The 20,378-nt window shown below is 40.4% G+C and overlaps 1 protein-coding gene across 8 annotated transcripts in view; it reads left to right on the plus strand.

The window, feature by feature from the left end:
• YAP1 (Yes1 associated transcriptional regulator) overlaps positions 1-20,378 on the plus strand; it is an 83,763-nt gene that overhangs the window by 26,146 nt on the left and 37,239 nt on the right. The window lies entirely within an intron of this gene.

Genomic DNA, 20,378 nt, shown 5'->3' on the forward strand with positions numbered 1-20,378 from the left:
CCTGGATAATAATTCAGCATGAAATGGAGTTTAGTTATGTAGCATGAGGCTGTATATTCTACAATATTGGGATTGTTGGTAAGAACAGCGGGTCAGAGGAGGAGCTGCTGTGGGACAGAGATGACAGTTGCTTTTTAAAAATTATGATTTAAATCAACTCGATTTAATTGATTTTACTGGTGATTTAAATCAAATCCACCTTGCTGAGACAGGTATCATTTCTATTGTTATTTGGAATTTAGTCTCACATTATCACTCCCATCATGGTTTCGATCCAGGGTATGATTTTAAAAATACATGAAGCAGCCTTATTTAAGATATGCAGATCCAGTATAAATCTGGTTGGTACCTGAGTAGGAGACTTCCTGTACAATCCGTCTTTCTTGTCTTGAACTCTGTCTTGAAGGTAGCATAAAGAACAACTATGTAATTAAATACAGTAAACAACAGACAAATGGCAATTTGCTATTTCCCTTTTTATTTATTACAAACAGCAATTGTTGCCCTATTCAAAATCAATTTATGATGTCCATCACTTTTTCTCCCCTTTATAGAAATTATGCTGTGATTTTCTAATTACAGCATTTAGTTTTATCTAAGAAGTTGGATAAAATTAATTTTAGAATTCCAATTTCACTTGAAGATTCTAAGGATGCAAGTTATTAGTTACTTCTGCAACTTCTGACATCTTTGTTGATGAATAAGTACTGCCAGATGCACAGCTTTTGTTTTGGAGAGCTATTTCCTGTTTTTCCATAGCACACTCGTTTTGCATATTTCTCTTATGCTGATGTGAGATAGTTGGCTATTGCACAGATGGGAGCTTTGTGAGAATTTTGTATTTGGGATCATAGTATGACAGGAAGAGCAAGACATAAAGCTTGTTAGCAAGTCTCTTCCTGTTATGACTGCTTACATAGCCTAACCTAAGTTTAATTTCATGGTTGAGACTTGCAAATGAAACTATCGGTGTAGGAACTTAAATGAAATTCATCAAATGATTATTGAACTTTTATTCTTTTTTGGCACACAGAGCACAGTGCATGTTAATTTGGGTCTCTTTTGAAGATTCATTGTCCTTTATTAGGAAATTAGTGTTTTAAAAAGTCTAGAGGTCTACACCAGGTGTATGACGAATTGAACACAGACATATATACTACTTTCAAAATGCTTCCTGCTGGCCAGCTGTGGGTTGACATTGCGGTGAACTATGAAGTGCAGTTTTGGCTTCATCCTGCATGGTAAAAAGCAGGCTTTAATTATCAACAGATGATTTTTCAGAACTGTGTCTTCAAGAGAAGTGAAGTTTTTTTTTTTCCTGGGTGAATTTATGTGTATTTTTTAAAGCAATCCAAATTGAAAGATTTGATTTCATATTTTCATGACTTGAATTGCACATTCTTACAAAGCTTGCTTAATCATACACTATGATGAGGAAATGGTTACTGATTATCCCTGCTGTTGTTAGCAGGAAACTGTTCTTCCAAAGAGTTTGTCAACAACTTCCTTTTTTCTTTTTTCATCTGGTGTATAGCTTCCTAAATGAATATCTAGGCTGTCTTCAGTTGATGTCTGGGTTTTCTTAAAGATGTTGTTACAGTTCTAAGTACATACTAATATAGTGTTGGATTGAACAGAAGACATTCAGACAGTCTCTTTAAAAAAGTAAACTATTTAGTAGAATAATTTCATAAATAGGGAAACTCACAGTTCTATGTCTGGAAAGGACAATGATTGGGGCATTATAGATCAGAATTTTGTAGCAAACTGATTTATGATGTATAGGAAATTGGCATCTCAGGTTAAAAGCTGTAGCCTCCTCAAAATGTTCAAAAAATAATTGTGGAGGAGTCCATAATGCATTTTGTAGTCCCATCCACTACTTTCCTGGTTCTGCTGTATTAGCAGAAAACATACTCACTGGTTTCCAGATTTTTTTTTTTTAATAGCTGGAAATGCTGGTTTAAACACTGTTCTCCCATTTAATATATAAGCAGCTCCTTGGAAGGTTGTGTGCCAGGTATCCTCATTGTGTGTGTATGTGTGTGTGGTATTGTGTATCTCAACCCCGGATCAAATACAGGTAAACATGGACTTAGAACCATTTGTTTAGCAACCATTTGAAATTAAAATGGTGCTGAAAAGTGACAATCAACCCTCGTACTTACGACTGTTACAGTGTCCCCGTGATCACGGGATCAAGATTCAGGCTCTTGGCAACAATTGCACATTTGGGGTGGTCACAGCATCCTATGGTCATGTGATTGCCATTTGCAACCTTCCCAGCTGGCTTCTGAGAAAGAAAGTCAATGGGGAAACCAGCAAGGAAAATTGTGGTCACGTGATGTCTTGCTTACTGACCAAGGTGATTCACTTGGTGACTGTGGTAGAAAGGTTTTAAAAGTGGGTGCAGTCACGTGATGCCTCACTTAGTTATCACAGTGTTTAACAACAAGTCTGGTCCCTATTGTGGTTGTAAGTTGAGGACTACCTGTCTCAGTTCATAAAGGCTTTTAAGGAAACCTTAACCTAGGTTAATGCTTAACTTAATCCAAATAAGTGGGATCCCAATGGGTATGAGTCTGAAAGCATTCTGATGCCAGATAGACTCCATATTTGGTTATGGATGGGGTTAGGGTTAAATTTAGCCCAGTCAAAAGAAGTTTGTAACATGGGGTTCTCTTGGATTCTGAGTTCCTGCAGAAGAACAAATGATAGATGTGACTAGGAGAGTATTTGCAGTTACATCTTGCATGACATTTTTGACTCTTCCTAGATTGGGAAAGCCCTAGTTAGTGTTAGTAATGCATTGGTGATTTCTTGTTTGAACTGTTGCGGTGTGTTGTACCCTGTTTCCCCGAAAATAAAACTTCCCCTCATAATAAACTCAATCCGGCTTTTGAGTGCATGTGCTAAAATAACCCCCCCTGAAAATAAGCCCTCCCTGAAAATAAGCCCTCCCCAAAAATATTTAAACACATATGCAGCCGGTCCCTGCCATTTCCTCTGGTTAGGGTTAGGGAGACCGAGCTGGAAATCAGGTAAGGTGATCTTGCTCCAAGCACTCCAAAATAATAAAACCTTCCCGAAAATAAGGCCAAGCACTTATTTCAGGGTTAAAAATATATAAAATAGGGTCTTATTTTTGGGGAAACACCGTACATATAGCTGCCCTTAAAGACAGTGGAAACTTTCAGTTGATCTTGAATGCAGTAGCTTGTTTAGGCTCTAGGTATTCCAACGTAAAACCTCTAGTTCACGGACTGCGCTGGTTACTACTTAACTTCTGGATGCAATTCAGAGTTCTGGTTTTAAAGGCCTCCATGGCTGAAAACCTGGGAATTGCCTAAGCCTGCTTGGGCTGCCTACTTCTACTGGCTTCTGATTAAGGTTTGGAAGAGTAGTTTCTCTGGATTCTTCTCCCTAGGGAGTTTCATTATTAAAGACCAGAGGGACAAGACTTCTCAGTCTCAGCTCTACATTCTTTGGAGGATCATTCCCTTCCCTTGTTGACCTTTTTTTAAAGAAGGCCTTTAAAAAACTGTTTTCAGAGAACCTTGTTTAGAGTAATACAGAGATAATCTTGAAGAAGGAATGCAAGAACAGATATGCAAACATCAGCTCATCCCTGAGAACGAGGAGGGAGGTAGAAAGAAACTCAAAATTTCCCTGCTTTGATTCTTGATGTAAAAACAGCAGAGAAAAATTCGGTGAGGCTGTGTCAGCCATTCCAGGTAAGCCATGTTAGGATTTCAATACCAGAAGAAGAAGAAGAAGAAGCCGTCTTTACTCTAGTAGATACAATACAGTAACAGTATCCTTGGGAGTGGGTTAATTTTGAGTGATAGTATATTATTACAGGTAGTCCTCAATTTACGACCGTAATTGGGACCAGACTTTCCATTGCTAAACAATGTGGTGGTTAAGTAAGTTGTGGCTAATTTTATAACCATTTTTGCCATGGTTGTTAAGTGAATCAGGCTGTCCATTAAGTGAATCCAATTTCCCCCATTAACAGTGTCAGAAGCCAGCTGGGAACATCGCAGATGGTGATTACACGATCCGGGGATCCTGCAACCATCATAAATACATGCCGGTTGCCAAGTATCCAAATTTTGATTGTGTAACCACGGGAATGCTGCGGCTGTCTTAAGTGCAAGGTCTGGTCATAAGTCATTTTTTTTCAGTGCCATAACTTTGAATAGTCGCTAAATAAATGCTTGTAACTCGACTACCAGTATGTGTTTTGTGTTTGGCATTTCTCTAGTGTGAAAGCTTATTTTAAAACTTAATTACAATGGATTTTTGTAACCTGCTTTTTAAAAATTTTCTGATTTATTGTTTTGAACTTTATTGTAGAGGTGCAGGTAAACTGCTCAGACTTTTATGTTTGGAGTTGCATGTAAAGGTTGTTGTGGCTCCGTTGCCTGAGCCTGGGCTATTGACAGATGCAGACTCTGAGAGTGAGGGGGAGGAGTTGGCAAGGCCTCCCTCTCCAGGACCCTCCTCTTTGGCAAAGCCTCCGGAGGACACCGAAGGCCAAACGATAGGCTCAGAGCCAAGCACGTCCCCGCAGCCACAGGTGGACAGCGACAAGGAAAATAAGTGCTGGCTGGACCCTCGCAGAGGCGCAGGGAGAAGCGTGCGCAGCAGAGGGGAAGGCGTGCCAGAGATTAGTTGAGTCATTGGACCACACCCCACAGGCTATAAAAGGGAGTGTGGTGGCCATTCGGACTCTGTGACGGACAAAGCTAATCTCTGGCGAGGCACTTTGCACCTTCGGACACAACACCTATTTGCTGTGGATTTAATTACAAACTGGACTATTCAAACTGTGTATTTTTGTCTGTGTTATCGGAGTAAAAGTTTTTGGCAGGCAGCCACGGAGTTGCTGCCAAGTTCCTTATCACTGACGTTGAGTGTTTGAAGAGTTTATTTAACCCTCGGCTGGCTGGTTGGGTGTGTGCGTGGTACGGGGACAGAACAAAGGTAAAGATTCCCTTCGCACATATGTGCTAGTCATTCCCAACTCTAGGGGGTGGTGCTCGTCTCAGTTTCAAAGCCGAAGAGCCAGCACTGTCCAAAGATGCCGTGGTCACGTGGCTGGCATGACTAAATGCCAAAGGCACACGGAATGCTGTTACCTTCCCACCAAAGGTGGTCCCTATTTTTCTACTTGCATTTTTTACGTGCTTTCGAACTGCCAGGTTGGCAGAAGCTGGGACAAGTAACAGGAGCTCACCCTGTTACGTGGCACTAGGGATTCGAACCGCTGAACTGCCGACCTTTCGATCGACAAGCTCAGCATCTTATCCACTGAGCCACCTCATCCTATATGGAGTTGCATGTAAATCCTAGCAAATAAATTAATTTTCTCTCTGTGTGTGTATATATATACACACACAAACACATGTACATACATATATTAATAAGTAATTATATATATTAATATAGCATATTATTGCATTCTGTTTATAGTGAAACCTAATTTTAATCCATCAATTGCGGGTAAGGGTTATGCAATGTCTAGTAAATCAGAGTATATCATTATGATACAAACAACATAGGCTTAGTCTATGGTCTGTGGCATTGAAGTTTGAAAAATTATGGTATCATTGTACAGTGTTGCTGCAAACCTCTTAATCAACACAGAAACTGAGATAAAGGAAGTGTGATTAGACTTATTTCCACCCAAGTGAGATGTTAATCTCTTTAAAGGTTTTATTTTACCATTGCAAAATATATTTGTGTTGATATGGCATTCATTTTGTTTTAGCTACTATGCAGTGATCTCTGATTACCAGCAAGCATAAGTTAGCAATTCACTAATTGTAAACCTGTGCCTTTCTTCAGTAGTTATCAGGTGAGTTTAACCACTGATGAGTTCCTAGACACATCTTTGCTTTTTTGGCAGTATAGCAGAAGTGATTTGCTATGATCTTTTTCTGAAGGGGTGGGGGGAGAAGAGAAATAGTGTTTGAAATAAATGTTGCCACTTATTTACTCTTTACATACGTTTCTGCTATCATAATTTATGTATTGAGCAAATGTTTTGTAGATGAGCAAGTCTTTGTTATACTACACTTTCTATATCTTGCCCTAAATTGTACAGAAGGGATGCAAAATATTTTGTTGTTTGGCTTGCTACCAAACTTCTTGGCTAGAAAATGATGCACCTATAATTGTTATATGCTGCTTTTCTACTGATACAGGAATGAATAAATGTTGGCCTTTGAAGTGCTACTGAATTAGAATTTTCACTAGTCCCAGCAGATGCAGCTAATAGTAAAGCAATTGAAAGTTACAGTAGATTATGGTGAATGATACTAGATGTGATTGCCCACCTTCAGTGTTGTTCTACATATCTGTTTTAAAAGGTTATTCTTAAATATTTATTTATTTATTGGATTTGAGTCTCCTGAAGGACTCGGGGCGACTCATAACAATAAAAAACAGAAAATACAAAAGTTAAGAGACAAATTAAAATAGAATATCCAATAAATAAGGTTAAACGTGGGAATACCAATCCAGATTTAAGAATTTAAGAGGCTACAAATCAGTTTAGAGTCAACCCAGGCCCGCCTGTTGGAAGAGCCAGGTCTTCAAGGCCTGGTGAAAGATTCGGAGGTCGGGGATTATCCGGAGCTCCAGGGGTAACGTATTCCAGAGGGTAGGGGCTCCCACAGAGAAGGCTCTCCCCCTAGGGGTCACCAGTCGACATTGTCTAGCCGAAGGTACCCTGAAGGTACAATGTGAAGCAAAAAGTTTTGCTGTAATCTCTTCTCTTAAATGTGCTGTGGACACTTGAAATAATGGAAAATATTTATTAAGTGTAAATTAAGTACAGTTTTCCAAAATTATTGTTCCATCCGTAGAAAGGGGCATTTGCCTATTTATGTAAATTTTCTGGTAAGCGAGGGTAGAGTATTGGTCAGCAGCGGAGGCTCAAAGAATAGACAGTGGCAGAAAGATTAGCATACTAAATAACATGCTGCCTTAAAAAGATGTTGATTAATAGCCTTAGTGGGAATTACTTTGCTGTGTAACTGCCTAGAAGAAAAGAGAACAAAGAAACAATTCTGAAGAAATACCTTCTGGATTCTTTAGGTTATATGACGGAAAGAAAAGTGAAATGTATTGTCCCTTTGGGGAAAAAAAACAATGCTAGGAAGTAAACAGCATTGTTTGTAGTTTGTATAACGTCGTTAGGTACAACTTGTTCAGACTGAAGAAGTTGCTTAGATGGGCAGCGAAATGTTTCAAACCATCAAGAAAATAAGTCCAGTTGCCATGACAAAACTTCAAAACAACTCTTTCCTGGATGTCTGAAAAACTTAATCGACATATTGCCATGCACTTTGGGGAAGAACCCCTGAGGTTAGTAGGGATGTTCTACCTGGATGACTGAGAATCTTCATTGACACACTATAAAGTACAGTTTAATTACTTAAACTGTAACCTATTTTTGCCATGTTTTTAAAGTATACCATAAGTAAATATGAATGTAATATTGTTTTTCTAAGTAACTGGTTATAGCAATGATGGCTAACCTTTTCCGGACCAAATGCCCAAAGCATGCGCAAGTGCGTATGGGTTCTGTATGGTCTTACAGTAAAATTGATGTGCAATATCTTTATTATATACCAATGATGACTAACCTTTTTCTCATCATGTGCTGAAAGCGTGCGTGTGTGTGAAACCCGTGCGTGCATGCCGGCACCCATAATGAAATGTGCGCATGTGTGCACAACCCCCCCACGCTCCCCTGTGCATGCGTGTGACCCCACCTCCTGTTTTTGGCCTAGCAGGCTTCCCTGTGGCTCCCTGGACCCAAAAATGGGCCATGGGAGAGTGGGCCACACCCCCACGCCCCGTTTTGGGCCTAGCAGGCCTACCTGCGGCCTCCTAGTCCCAAAAATGGGCTAGGAGCGGGGTGGGCTGCACCCCCGCACCTCATTTTGGGCCTGGCAGGCCTACCTGCGGCCTCATGGGCCCAAAAATGGGCCACGGGGGGCATGTTGCACCCCCGGCACTCCACCCTGACCCCTCCACACATGCATGTGTGACTCCCATTTCCCATGCATGCGCATGATCCCCCCCGGGCATTAGCTCGCGCCTTCTGCAGGCAGCCCGCTTCCCACGCATCTTGAAAATCAACTGGCTGGCTGGAGGTGCGCACATGCACGGTGGAGCTAAACTGGGTGACAGCTCGCGTGCCCCCAAAGAGCACTCTGCTTGCCAGCTGTGGCACACATGCCATAGGTTCGCCATCACAGTTATATACAATCTCTTGAAATTTCAAACATCTTGAATTTTTTGCTAACGAAAGCTGTCAGCTTAGTAATTGCTTTTAGAAAATTCAGACTTGTAAATTGCAGGGGTACAGAATCAGTGAGTGAAGTGATGCTCTCTTTCTGTCCCATTTATGATCCTGAGAGCCACAAAAGCATAGTGAATTTTGCTGACGTGGCTTTTTGATCCCCCAATCCACCCCAAACCCTCCAAACTGGAATTAGAATGATCCATCAAAAATCAATAGTAAAATGTGTTAAGGATTGGAAGGTGAAGGATTGGATTCCAGCCATCAGGTTTATCACCTTGGCCTTGGCTGCACTTTTTCCCTTCCTTTGAAAAGAGATTAGGCTTCTGTCTACATAATTTAAGATGGTCCTTTGGGGAAAATAGGAGGAGGAAAGTGTGCTGGGTATGTTTGAGTTAGTTGTAAAAATAATACAGGGGGGACACAAATAAATAGAAATAAATGTTCTAAGCCATTGAGATGAGGCACCATACTCATAAAAGCATGTGATTTTGAAATGGTGGTGGGTGTGCTTGGTGTGCTTGTACCTTTTATCTCACCCTAGCAATAATGCCCATAGTATTGTTGCCTACCTTTAAAAAAATGATGTGCCTTATTTTTTTAACAGTGAAGGATTCAGGAGAAACAACAGGCAGTGGCCTCTCCCATGTTATTTTCTGTGTGGACAACAATACTATTGGCCTCATTTCTTAATCCTGTGAGAGCAATAGTTTTTAAGTGGCATATTTTCTTCCTATCTCAAGAATGGGGGGTGGGGGGAAGCACATTATCTTGAGTGTGTATATAAGCCCTGGAATCACTTCAAATATTTTTATTCAATATTGTTCACTTGTGCACCAGAATAAAAAGACACAGAAGGTTACCATTATAAATCCTTATAAATCCTAGCACTGTCCAGAAACCTGAAACCAACTGCCTAATTTTGTTAATGAAAAAAATCCCTACTTCTGTGCTTCCTACTAAAGCACAAAGCTAATTGCAAATTGGATACTAGAAGTATTATCTTGGCAAAGTGTGTGCATTCCGAGTGACTATACAAAGCCCCCACCTTCATTTATTTCAAGGCGGTATAGTCTGCAGCAATGTGAAATAAAAGTCAACACAGCAAGGAAACTGCTATTTTGGTAGCCCCACTTTCTTGAAGGTGGTAGTGCTTGAAGTCTCTTTATTCGGTACTAGGAAAAAAAATCCCTATTCTACTCCATCCCCAGAAATTCTGTTTTGCTGGTGCCACCTTATAGGAGAGATGGGCAGCATAAAAAATTAATTAGTAAAATAAAAATAAATGTAAACTTATATTTAAGCTTGATTTTTTTTGCAAGTCATGTGATCATTGATTACATGGAAGCTCACTTTATTGCTTGTTCATCAGCTAAATGTTTTAATATTTCTAAGGTAGATGGAGTTATGAATATTTTCAGTGCATTTCAAATTGCAAATATACTTGATTATCTTTATTGTATGTCTCTTGGTATTTGTTTAAAAGCATTTCATCCTATTAAGATGTTAGTGCTCAGTCATGTTTACAAATTATTTTACAGTGAATAATAATAATAAATAAAATAAAAATCAGTGAAGTCTTAAAACCTTTAAACAAAACTATATATACCTCTCTTCTTATGATAGTTCTTCATTAAATAGTGAGATGAGGAAACCTTCTCGTGAGTTCAATCAAATTTCTCGAAGGCACGAGGTTTTCTTTTATAGCGTATTTCCCTGAATACAATGGCGAGGAAAGCGACGGAGCTTGAAAGGTAAGACCTGCTTCTCGCTCGCCCCACCTGCCACCCCCAAATTGCATCCCTAAAGGGGACAGGTGGCTAAGGAAGGGGCAGGAGCCCTGCCATGCCCGGCAAGGGGTGGGGAGAAGAGACTGCAAGGGGAGCCATGTCTCGCTCCATGTGTCTTGTTTCTCCCCTGCCCCACTTGCCACCCCTCTCGATAAAGAGACGGTGGGGAAGGGAAGCAGCCTGGCTGCTGTTGCCATTGGGGTGGGGTGGGACATGTTGGGCCACGAGACGCGTGTCTTATTTTTCAAGCTCCTTCGCTTTCCTCACCGTTGTGTCCAGGAAAACACACTGTGAAAGGAAACCTTATCGCGAGTTCAACAAGTTTGATTGAACTCGCGAGAAGGTTTTCTTTTACAGAGTGTTTCCCTGGACACAACGGCAAGGAAAGTGATGGAGCTTGAAAGGTAAGACCTGCGTCCCACTTCTCGCCCGCCCCACCTGCCACCCCTCTCAATAAAGAGACGGTGGGGAAGGGAAGCAGCCAGGCTGCTGTTGCCATTGGGGTGGGGTGGGATGTGTTGGGCCACTCGGCCGGTGCAAAGAACAGGGAAGGGAGGGCATGTCCCTCCTTCCCCCCCCCCCGGCCTCGCCTCCTCAACTCATTTTGGTTGCGCGGCAAGCAACCACGGGAAATGGCAGAACTGGCTGCGTATGCGTGTAAGTAGTTGGTGGTGGGGGGCTTATTTTGCGGGGGTGGCTTATATTATCACATGCACTGAAAAGCCCGTTTGGGCTTATTATCTGGACATGTCTTATTTTTGGGAAACACAGTATATTCTTTTGAGACACCATCTTTGTATTTCCATACATCTGTCAGCTCTAAATTGTCCATCATTTCGAAAAATATTATGAGCCTTACGAGGAACAGTTATAATTCTTCTCATTCAGCGCCATTGTAACTTTGCATAGTGGATTCCTGTACTGTCACCCAGTAGTTCTGTGTAAGGTTACTAATTCACTTTTAGGAAGGTGTCTTTAGAGACACCACATCTGGCTGATGTGACCAATCTGAATTCACAGACTTGGTTAGGTGGATTCTATAGTTTTGCCCTGTTATCTGGAAATTTTGAAATCTTTGAACTTCGAGGAAATGCATAGAATGCTGTCTGTAGTATAGCCATTTCCCCTTTCTTTGTCTTGGCTCTTAATGATTGTTTATGTGACCAGCATTGTTAGATATACTCTGTGTGTATGTGTGTGTATGTGTGTGTGTATCACTCACTCACTCACTCACTCACTCACTCACTCACTCACTACTGCCTCTTTTCCACCAAAGTTTCAGTTGATCTGGTCTGATTGATCTTAGAAGTGCTGTTTTTATTTGTTCTAATAATCTGCAGCAGTACGAAGATAACCTAAAAGTCATGCTGATTAATTCTATAACATTCTATTCAGTTTGACGCCAGTTTGATTAATTTTAAGCACCGGTAGTGTGTATAGCAAAGAGTTGGACTTGAGCTAATGTTTTCTGTCTTTATTAAAATCCACAATTATATACTTTGAGAGAAGGGGAAATATTTCAACACTAAAAGCCAACCAGTTAGATCAGTTTGCACTTGGATGATTCATCACTAATAAATTACGGTTACTAATAAATAAAGTGAAACAACTTTCAGATCCGAAATAAATCTTATGCCAAGCATTTGCTAGGACTAAAATGATTTTCCAGAGTTCATAACCTAATTAATATTTAATTATTCATATTATGCCTAGTGTGGCAAACATACCTGTGTTTTGCATCTCTGATGCCTTGAGGAATGCTGGAAACTGATTTCTCTGCTCCCTTTAGTATTTTACTATATTTACTTTCAAACATTCAGGGAACCCATGAAGGATGTTGTTATTCCCCATGCATAACTGCAAGACTAAAATATATAAAGTAGGATTGTAAGATGTATTTAGTTGGTTGAATCAGACCTTCACACCCTGCCGACCAGTGGTGAAATGTAAAATTTGTTACTACCGGTTCTGTGGGCGTGGCTTGATGGGGGGTAATGTGACTGAGTGGGCGTGGCAAACTTTTTTAAAAAAAACTTTTTTAAAAAAATCCCTGCCCCCACCCCATGCCCAGCTGAGCCGTGTGATCATCAGAGGCTTTTTTTTTAATTTTTAAAAGCATTTTTTCTACAACCTCTTTGGCCGAAGAGGTTGAAAAAAAATGCTTTTAAAAGCCTCTGACGATCAGGCAACTCTGCTGGGATTGTCAGAGCATTTTTAAAGCATTTTTAAAAAATCTTTTAAAAGCCTCTGACAATCCCAGCTGAGCCGCACGATCATCAGAGCTTTTTTTCTTTTCTTTTAAAAGCATTTTTTCTACAAGCTCTTTGGCCGAAGAGGTTGTAGAAAAAATGCTTTTAAAAATTTTAAAAAAGCCTCTGATGATCGCACGGCTCAGCTGGGCATGGGGTGGGGGGCAGGGATTTTTGCTACCAGTTCTCCGAACCACCTGCTGCCATAGCTACTGGATCGAGTGATCTGGCCCGAACCGGAAGCATTTCACCCCTGTTGCCGACCTTCCCATGCATTGGGTTATAATTTCAACTATTACTGTCAGTTTTACTGTTGACGGTGCTGAATTTGGACGAAGGAATGTATAGAAGATATACTTATCAGGCACCAAATTGTGGAACGTATAGGTAGAGAACAATTTCAAGTAGAGCTAAAAGTTAAAAAGGAAACTCACAATCCTGTCTTTCAATCGTTAGAATCATTAAAATAGCATTTATAAATAGTGCCATCCAGATGTTGACAGGCCATTGTTTTGAAGAAGAAAGATATGTATTTAATACGAATGCAGAAAATAATTAAGATGTTGATCTAAGTAGTTGTAGAATTTCTGCATTTTGGAAACTCAGAGCTTATTGCCCAATTAAATATTTAAATTAGGTTCAAGAAGCCATCATTTTATTACTACTGTGCTTGGTCATGAGACCTTACATATAAGATCCTGCTCTATAGCAGAACTGGGAAAACTACATTTTAAGAAATGTAATTGCTCAATACTGATGGCTTGAAATAAGTTCTACATGTGTTTCTGCATTCTGATCCTCCAGTCTATTCGCTATTCTTTGCTTTTCGCTTTTTATTCTAGACCAGAGTCATTGATTTATACTTCATGCATCGTACTCTCTCATATTGTTTGCATAGATTTTTCCCTCCAGTACATCCCATATAAACGGATGACTGTAAATTGTTATGACTTGGTTATTAGTGCAATGTCTAGTATTTGTTTCTCTGCCACTTGTCTTAATTCTATCCATATTCCTAAAATATTGGGCACAAAGCTATATCTGTCCAGATGCAGAAACTTTGGAATTTAGCTAACAAAAGGTAGAACTATATTTAAGATCCCAAAGCCAAAGCAGTAATAGTAGTCTCTTCATTTTCCCTACTCCTTGAAACCAAGAAGAGAAAAATGGCAATTTCAAACAGTTCAGATTCTATGCTTTGTATTGATAGAGGACTGTAAGCCACCCACAGTTTCTTTGAAACAAGATAGGGACTACATCAGTGGTGGGTTCCTCCCGGTTCGGTCCTGTTCTGCTGAGCCGGTAGCGGTGACGATATGACGTCACCGAACCAGTTCTGCCTCCCCGCCCCCGCGTTATTCTTACCTTTTATTTGGCCCCACCCCCCAATCTATTGCTGCCTCCTGAGTCGCAGCTGATGGGCTATAAGGAAAAACGGTTTAAACTCTTGCCGCGGGGCTTCAAAGGGCCGCCCTACAGCTGATCAATGTTAAAAGGCAGTGTGGTGGTAGACCAGTGCTTCCAAAAACAAATGAGTAGACCGCTGCCTCCAAAAACAAATGGGTAGACCGGTACAGCTCTGCTAGCAGTTAGGAAAAACTGTTTAAACTCTTGCCGCGGGGCTTCAAAGGGCTGCCCTACAGCTGATCAGTGGTAAAAGGCAGTTTGGTGGTAGACCGGTGCCTGCAAAAATAAATGGGTTGATCTGTGCCTGCAAAAATACATGAGTAGACCGGTGCCTGCAAAAATAAATGGGTAGACCAGTACAGCTCTACAAGCAGTTAAAAGCCTGGTAGACCAGTACCTCTGCTAAATCCTAAAGAATTGTCACATGACCATCAAGCCACACCCACAAAATAAGCTACACCCACAGAACCGGTAGTAAAAATTTTTAGAACCCACCCCTGGACTACATGCATACATATATACATACATACATACATACATACATACATACATACATACATACATACATACATTTTTGTAGCCTGGGGTTGAAATGAGGAGTCCTTGGTGATTTCCGAGCTTGGTTCAGGAAACCCTCTTATGTGCTCTGTATTTTTATCATCTATAGAACTATTGACAGAATATCATATTTTGTTCATCGTATTTATATTTTAATGAAATAATAACTTCTCCATTTGTTAATAATTATATTTTGTGGGGAAATGAAATTGTTAATACCTAACAAGCTAGAAATATGTTATCAAGTATGTTTATTTTGTCCTGATGGATAAAATTACTAGGATCCAAGTAAATTAATAATTTCCAAGATATATTAAAAGTAACTGTTCTGTATAGTAAATATTGAAGGTGTTTGCTTTCAGAATTAAATAAAGAAGGATTTATGGTACTTCAGCCTGAAATTCTTTTTACTATATTATTATGCTTGTAGTATTAACGGCTGGTGAGATTTCTTGTGAAAAACTGACTTCCATTATAGTATGAAATTAATAAACATGGCTTTAATTTGTGTAATGTAATTGTAGTCTGTTATGTCTATACTTTGTATTGACGATTCTGGAAATAGACAAAAGCAAATGTCTAAAGAGGGTAACCCAGATGAGACATTTTTATATGAGGAACTGTAACAAGATTACAGTAGTCAACAATAAAGCATTGTGAAGAGAGTAAATTAAACTTGTAGATTTAGTGAGCTTGAGAACAAGTCCAAGCATGTGACTTTATAAATAACAATTTCACAACGAATATAGGCTTGGTAAGCGGCCCATAAATCTGGGCAAACAGCCTGCTGAGCGTTTCAATGCCAGCTCTGCCAGCTCTATTCTTTGAACTGACTACTGATGAGAAAATAAAGGAAAGCTGAAATTAAGCAGGATTCTGTTGACAAAAACAATTTTAGACTCCTCTTCATGAATTTAACCTGTGTCACTAGTCTTTTCTATCAATGAGCATGGGATCATTAGATTAAATCAAAAGTTCAAAGGATTTTGATAAACAGGAAAAAGAAATACAGCACAGGTGGAATGCAACAGGTGCCATATCTCTTATAACATAGTAAAGCAATGTCATAGAGCGGAGGTGTCAAACTCAAGCCCTGGGGGCCGGATCTGGCCCGCAGCGTGCTTAGATCTGGTCCACGGAGTTGCCCTGGAAACAGCGAAGGACTGGCTCACGGTGCCTTTGCCAGCAAAAACGGGCTCCCGAGCTCCATTTTCGGCTGCGATGGCCTCCTGCAACCCTCTGCCAGTGAAAAAAGCTCAGGCCACCACAGAGCACCCCCAACGTGAGTGATGTCGAGCCGGCCATGCCCCCTCGAGGTCAAACACAACCCTGATGCGGCCCTCAGTGCAATCGAGTTTGACATCCCTGTTATAGAGCTATTGTGTTATTCCAAGTCTTCTGTTCCAAGCAAAAGGAAAAATGTAGAGAACACAATCTGGATATGTAGACAGGTTATGCTCTTTCCTACGCCCTTCCCCTCTTCCAAGTATAATCGACAGGTAGGTAGAAGAGATTTGGAGGAAAGTACTTGTATACACTCTTTTCTGGCTTCCCTAGAAGCTTTGCAGAGACCCTCCTTTTCCTTCTTCAGTATTCTGTTGTTCTTCAACAGTAGAGAGGTAAGAAGAATTTACTTAAACAGTGGTAGAACTGGTAATTATAGGTTGTTGGGGGGGGGGTTCTGTAGGGTTAATAAGGGCTTCTGCCCAGCACTGTTTCATTTGTAAAGTTAAATATATTTTCTTCCAAGTCAGCTGCTTACCTTCTAGTGCTTATTTCTTCACTTCTGGAAAAAAAAAATCAGGGCAACTGTAATACGAGATTCATGCTGAGTAGGAGTCAGAGATATGCCTTAGAACAACAGGCCATATTAAAGGACTGAAAGTCAGCTCTTTGTAAACACTGGGCTGTGGTTTCTCTTGAAAGGATCCATGAGAAGTTGCTGCTATGTTTTTGTTTTAATAAAATTAGTCAACTTCATCTGTTATTCTAATTTTTAAAATTAATATTTGAAACATGTTGTGGGTTGGTAGTTTCTGAGCTACATTTTCCTATAAACTTATTTTATTTCAGATGGGGGAGGGAGAGTGGAGGATTAGCTAGGATTTGAATGCATCTTTATTAAAAAGGGATTGGAAGAATTATACGGAACGTTTGTCATTTCCTTTCGAATGGAGACCCAAATACAACACGTTATTGAAAAGTACGTTGAAGGCCGAACTAAAGGAGATCAGAAAGTGTTTTTCAGTGATATATGAGCTGTGAGTCCCAGGCTGATTGTAGGATTGTAGTGAAAACTGCACAATATTAAACATGGGGAGATTTTGCTACAGTAAACAGTGAATGGTTTTCTAGCTGAAAAATAGGCATACTGAAGGACAGTTGTGTGTGGCAAAATGGACAGTCATCTACAAATACTTTCTTCTGTTAACTGAAGTCTTCTTGTGCTTTTCATTTATTTAATAGTACAAATGGAGGGAATTTTTGGATCCTGCACTTTAGTGTTTGCATGAACTTAGTGAGATGGGGAATGCCTAAATTGGATGGATGGATGGATATGTGTTTCTACCACTTAAAACAGGGGTGTCAAACTCAATTTCATTGAGGGCCGCATCAGGTTGTGTTTGACCTCAGGAGGGCCAGGAGGGCATGGACAGGGTGGGCATGGACAGCTTGACATCACTCATGTTGGGGGTGGCTGTGGTGGCCTGAACGTTTTGCCAGTGAAAACGGGCTCGCGAGCTCCATTTTCAGCTTTGCTGTTCTCCTGCAACCCTCTACCAGCGAAAATGGAGCTCAGGAGGGCCGTGTGCAGCCCTCCCAAGCGCTCTTTTTACTGGCAGAAGCACCTCGGGCCAATCCTTTGCTATTTCCAGAACAGCCCCATGGGCCAGATCTAAGCAGGCCAGATACAGCCTTGAGTTTGACACCCCTGATTTAGAATATTCAAAATCAATCTGCTGCTTTATATCCCATCCCTGCATCTATTGCCCATTTTGTAGAAAGCTAGTGTGAATTTGTGGTGTATGTTCTAGGTGTTTTCTTTAAGAATCATGTTCATGATGCAATTTCTCATGCAACTTAACTTTCAAAGAATAATGATGGCTGCTTTCTTATCATTTTAGTGGGCATGCGTGCTATTCCAATCACAAACAATGCTGAACATCGTAAACCCCAAAATTGGTACATTGGGTTAAAAACAATTCAATAAAACTAAATTGGTAATACTACACAACCTACATACAGCACTACAAATCTTTATTTACTTGCTTGTGTTTCTTCAAAAAAAATTTGGGAGCAGAGTGTTTTAAAGGGGAGTGCTGTGATCAGGTGCTTCTTGGGTCATGTCACATGACATTGCTTAATGGATGGGATCCAGAACATGCCAACTTCTTCTGATCTTATAGTACTGGCAGAAACAAAGGGAATAAAAATAGTCCCACAAATAACATTACAGGTAATCCTTGACTTGCCACAGCAATTAGGATCAGAATTTCTGTCACTAAGCAATGAGGTCATAAAGCTTGACTGCATCCCATAGTAACAACAATGCCTATAGTCCTGGTTGCTGTTAACCAAATCCCATGATCATTAGGTGAGGCAGCTTCCTTCCAGCTTCCCACAACCGAAGTCAGTGGGGAAGTGGGCAAGAATGGCAAGCTCCATGCCAGCTGGCAGGCAAGTGAGTCAAGGAGGTTGTGAAAGAGGTGCGTGGGAGAGAGGGCACAAAAGGGTACATTAGAGGATAGGGAGGGACATGGGCATACATGAGTGGCCAATGTGGCATGAGCACAGAGGAGCTACGGGAGGGTATGCAGGTAGAAAAAACTTACTCCTGGAACTTGTGACTTTCCCTGCAGCTTCCTCAGAAAGTCAGTGGGGAAGCCGGTGTTGTGGTCTGCCAGCAGCCTGCAGAGGTGGCAGCGGAGTCGGACAGTGAGGAGGCTGGGGAGGAACATGGGCCAGTCCTTGAGTCTGGGGAAGGCCCAGACGAGGGCTCTGCATCGGAGGTAGAGATGGGGCCAGGGCCATCTGGAAGTGATGCGCGGACTCCGGAGTCCGCAGAGTCGGACAGGAGAGAGGCAGAGGAACAGGAGGAGCCTGTTCCTAGTGCATGAATGTGCAGAGCTGCCAGAAAGCAAGAGCAGCTAAAGCAAAAGGGATGACTCTGGAGTAAGGCCAGGAAATGATTGGCCCCTCCCATAAGGCTTAAAAGAGAAACAAAGGCACTTGGGGCCTTTTGCAGGAAAGCAACATTGCTAACTTTGTTTCCAGTCGGCGTCTCTTGTTTGTTTCTGAACTTTGTGGGGCTTTGCCAAGTAAGGCCTTTTGCAGGGTGTCAAAGAAGATAAAGGTTGGTGATTATCCCGAAGGACTTCTTCCAAAGGACTTGTTTTGCAACTAGTTGGGACTCAACTGGGAATGAACGTAATTGTCAGCTGTTACAATAAAATACGTTTATTTGGGAATAATTGTGTCTTGTAATGACTCAGTAATCCTAGGTCACAACAGCCGGCAGGGAGCGTTGCAAATGGCAACCACATGATTGTAGGGCTGCAACTAATCATAAGTGCAAACTAGTTGCCAATCACATGGCTGTGGGACTGCAGGGATGGCCAGAATTCCAAGGACCAGTCATAACTACTGTTCTTTTAGCACCGTCTTAACTTTCAACCTTCAACTGAATGGTCATAGGTTGAGGTCTATCTGTAATCAATATGACAAAATTCAGAGACTATCCACTACCAGATGGAATAAAATCACAACACTTGTCCCCAATACCTGATAAATGTGTTTTAATGAGCTTTCTAATAACTACAGAACAGCAGCAATTGAGAGGACTGCCTTCTGTGGTCCTTTAGATGGCATTCCCTGAGGGAAGGTTCCTGGAGGAAGCCTATTCTTCCAGATCTTGTTGGATAGACAGATGATATTTGGAGTTAGTAGGTAGTTCTGCAGGGACTGAATAGTAAAAATGCTATTCAGAATTTTCTTCTCTATTTCTATGTCTTAAATTCTTCCATTTTGAAGAATTCAAAATAAAGCATCTAGTAACAGGCAGTATAATATTCCACACTTTTTTTTTAAAAAAAAGCAACTTTATGCGTTTGTTATCTTAATCTTTTGATAATACATTTGGTGCTATTGTGCCATTACATTTTTTAAAAAAGGTTTCAAGTGAATATTAATAACATTGCCCTTGTTTTAATTAATATTCATTATGATATTGATAGCTTTACAATTTTTGCTATATTTATTATACCTAATAAATTCTGAATGTTGTGGGCATTGATGGACAGAAATGCATAAAGGTTTGTCATTAAAACATAAATGCCTTATATACTGTAAAGTTGATCACAAGTAAAATATTTGACTTAATATATATTTATATTTAATATATTTATTACTTAAATCTGTCTTCTATAATTATAAGATACATTTATTTTAGGTACCTGTCTAAATGTTTAAATATTTCAATACTTCCTCTCTGATTTAATCGTGTGTAATGAAGAAGTCCTTTTATTAAAATTAACATTGTTCTAGGAACACAAACAAGTCAGGAAATAAATACCAGTTGGCCATCTTCAAGATTGAAACCAATGTTTGACAATCTGTCAAGTATTCTAAATGTTACCCTAGATGGCCCTACTATGAATTTGTATATGTGCCAGCAGGATTCCGTTTGACTTGAAATTAAGATCTCACATAACATACTGTATTTTTCAGAGTATAAGACGCATCTTTTTGCCCCCTAAAAGAGGGTGAAAATTTGGGTGCGTCTTATACACCCAATGTAGCTCCGTCCAGCCTCTGAAACGGAGGTTTCAGAGGCTGAAAAAAAAGCAAGGTGCAGAGCTCACAACCAACGAACCTGTTGCTAAAGTTCACCTCTGGGAACAGCTGATTGGGGATATTCCGGGAGGCCATCCACCCACCAATCAGCTTTTTTCTTATTTTCCTCCCCAAAAACTAATGTGCGTCTTATACTCTGGTGCGTTTTATAGTCCGAAAAATACGGTATTACACTTTTATTCTTTTGAAGTATTTCTGAAT

The sequence above is a fragment of the Pantherophis guttatus genome, chromosome 5 (assembly GCF_059756535.1).
Source record: "Pantherophis guttatus breed Tessera chromosome 5, ASM5975653v1, whole genome shotgun sequence".
Taxonomy (NCBI): Eukaryota; Metazoa; Chordata; class Lepidosauria; order Squamata; family Colubridae; genus Pantherophis; species Pantherophis guttatus.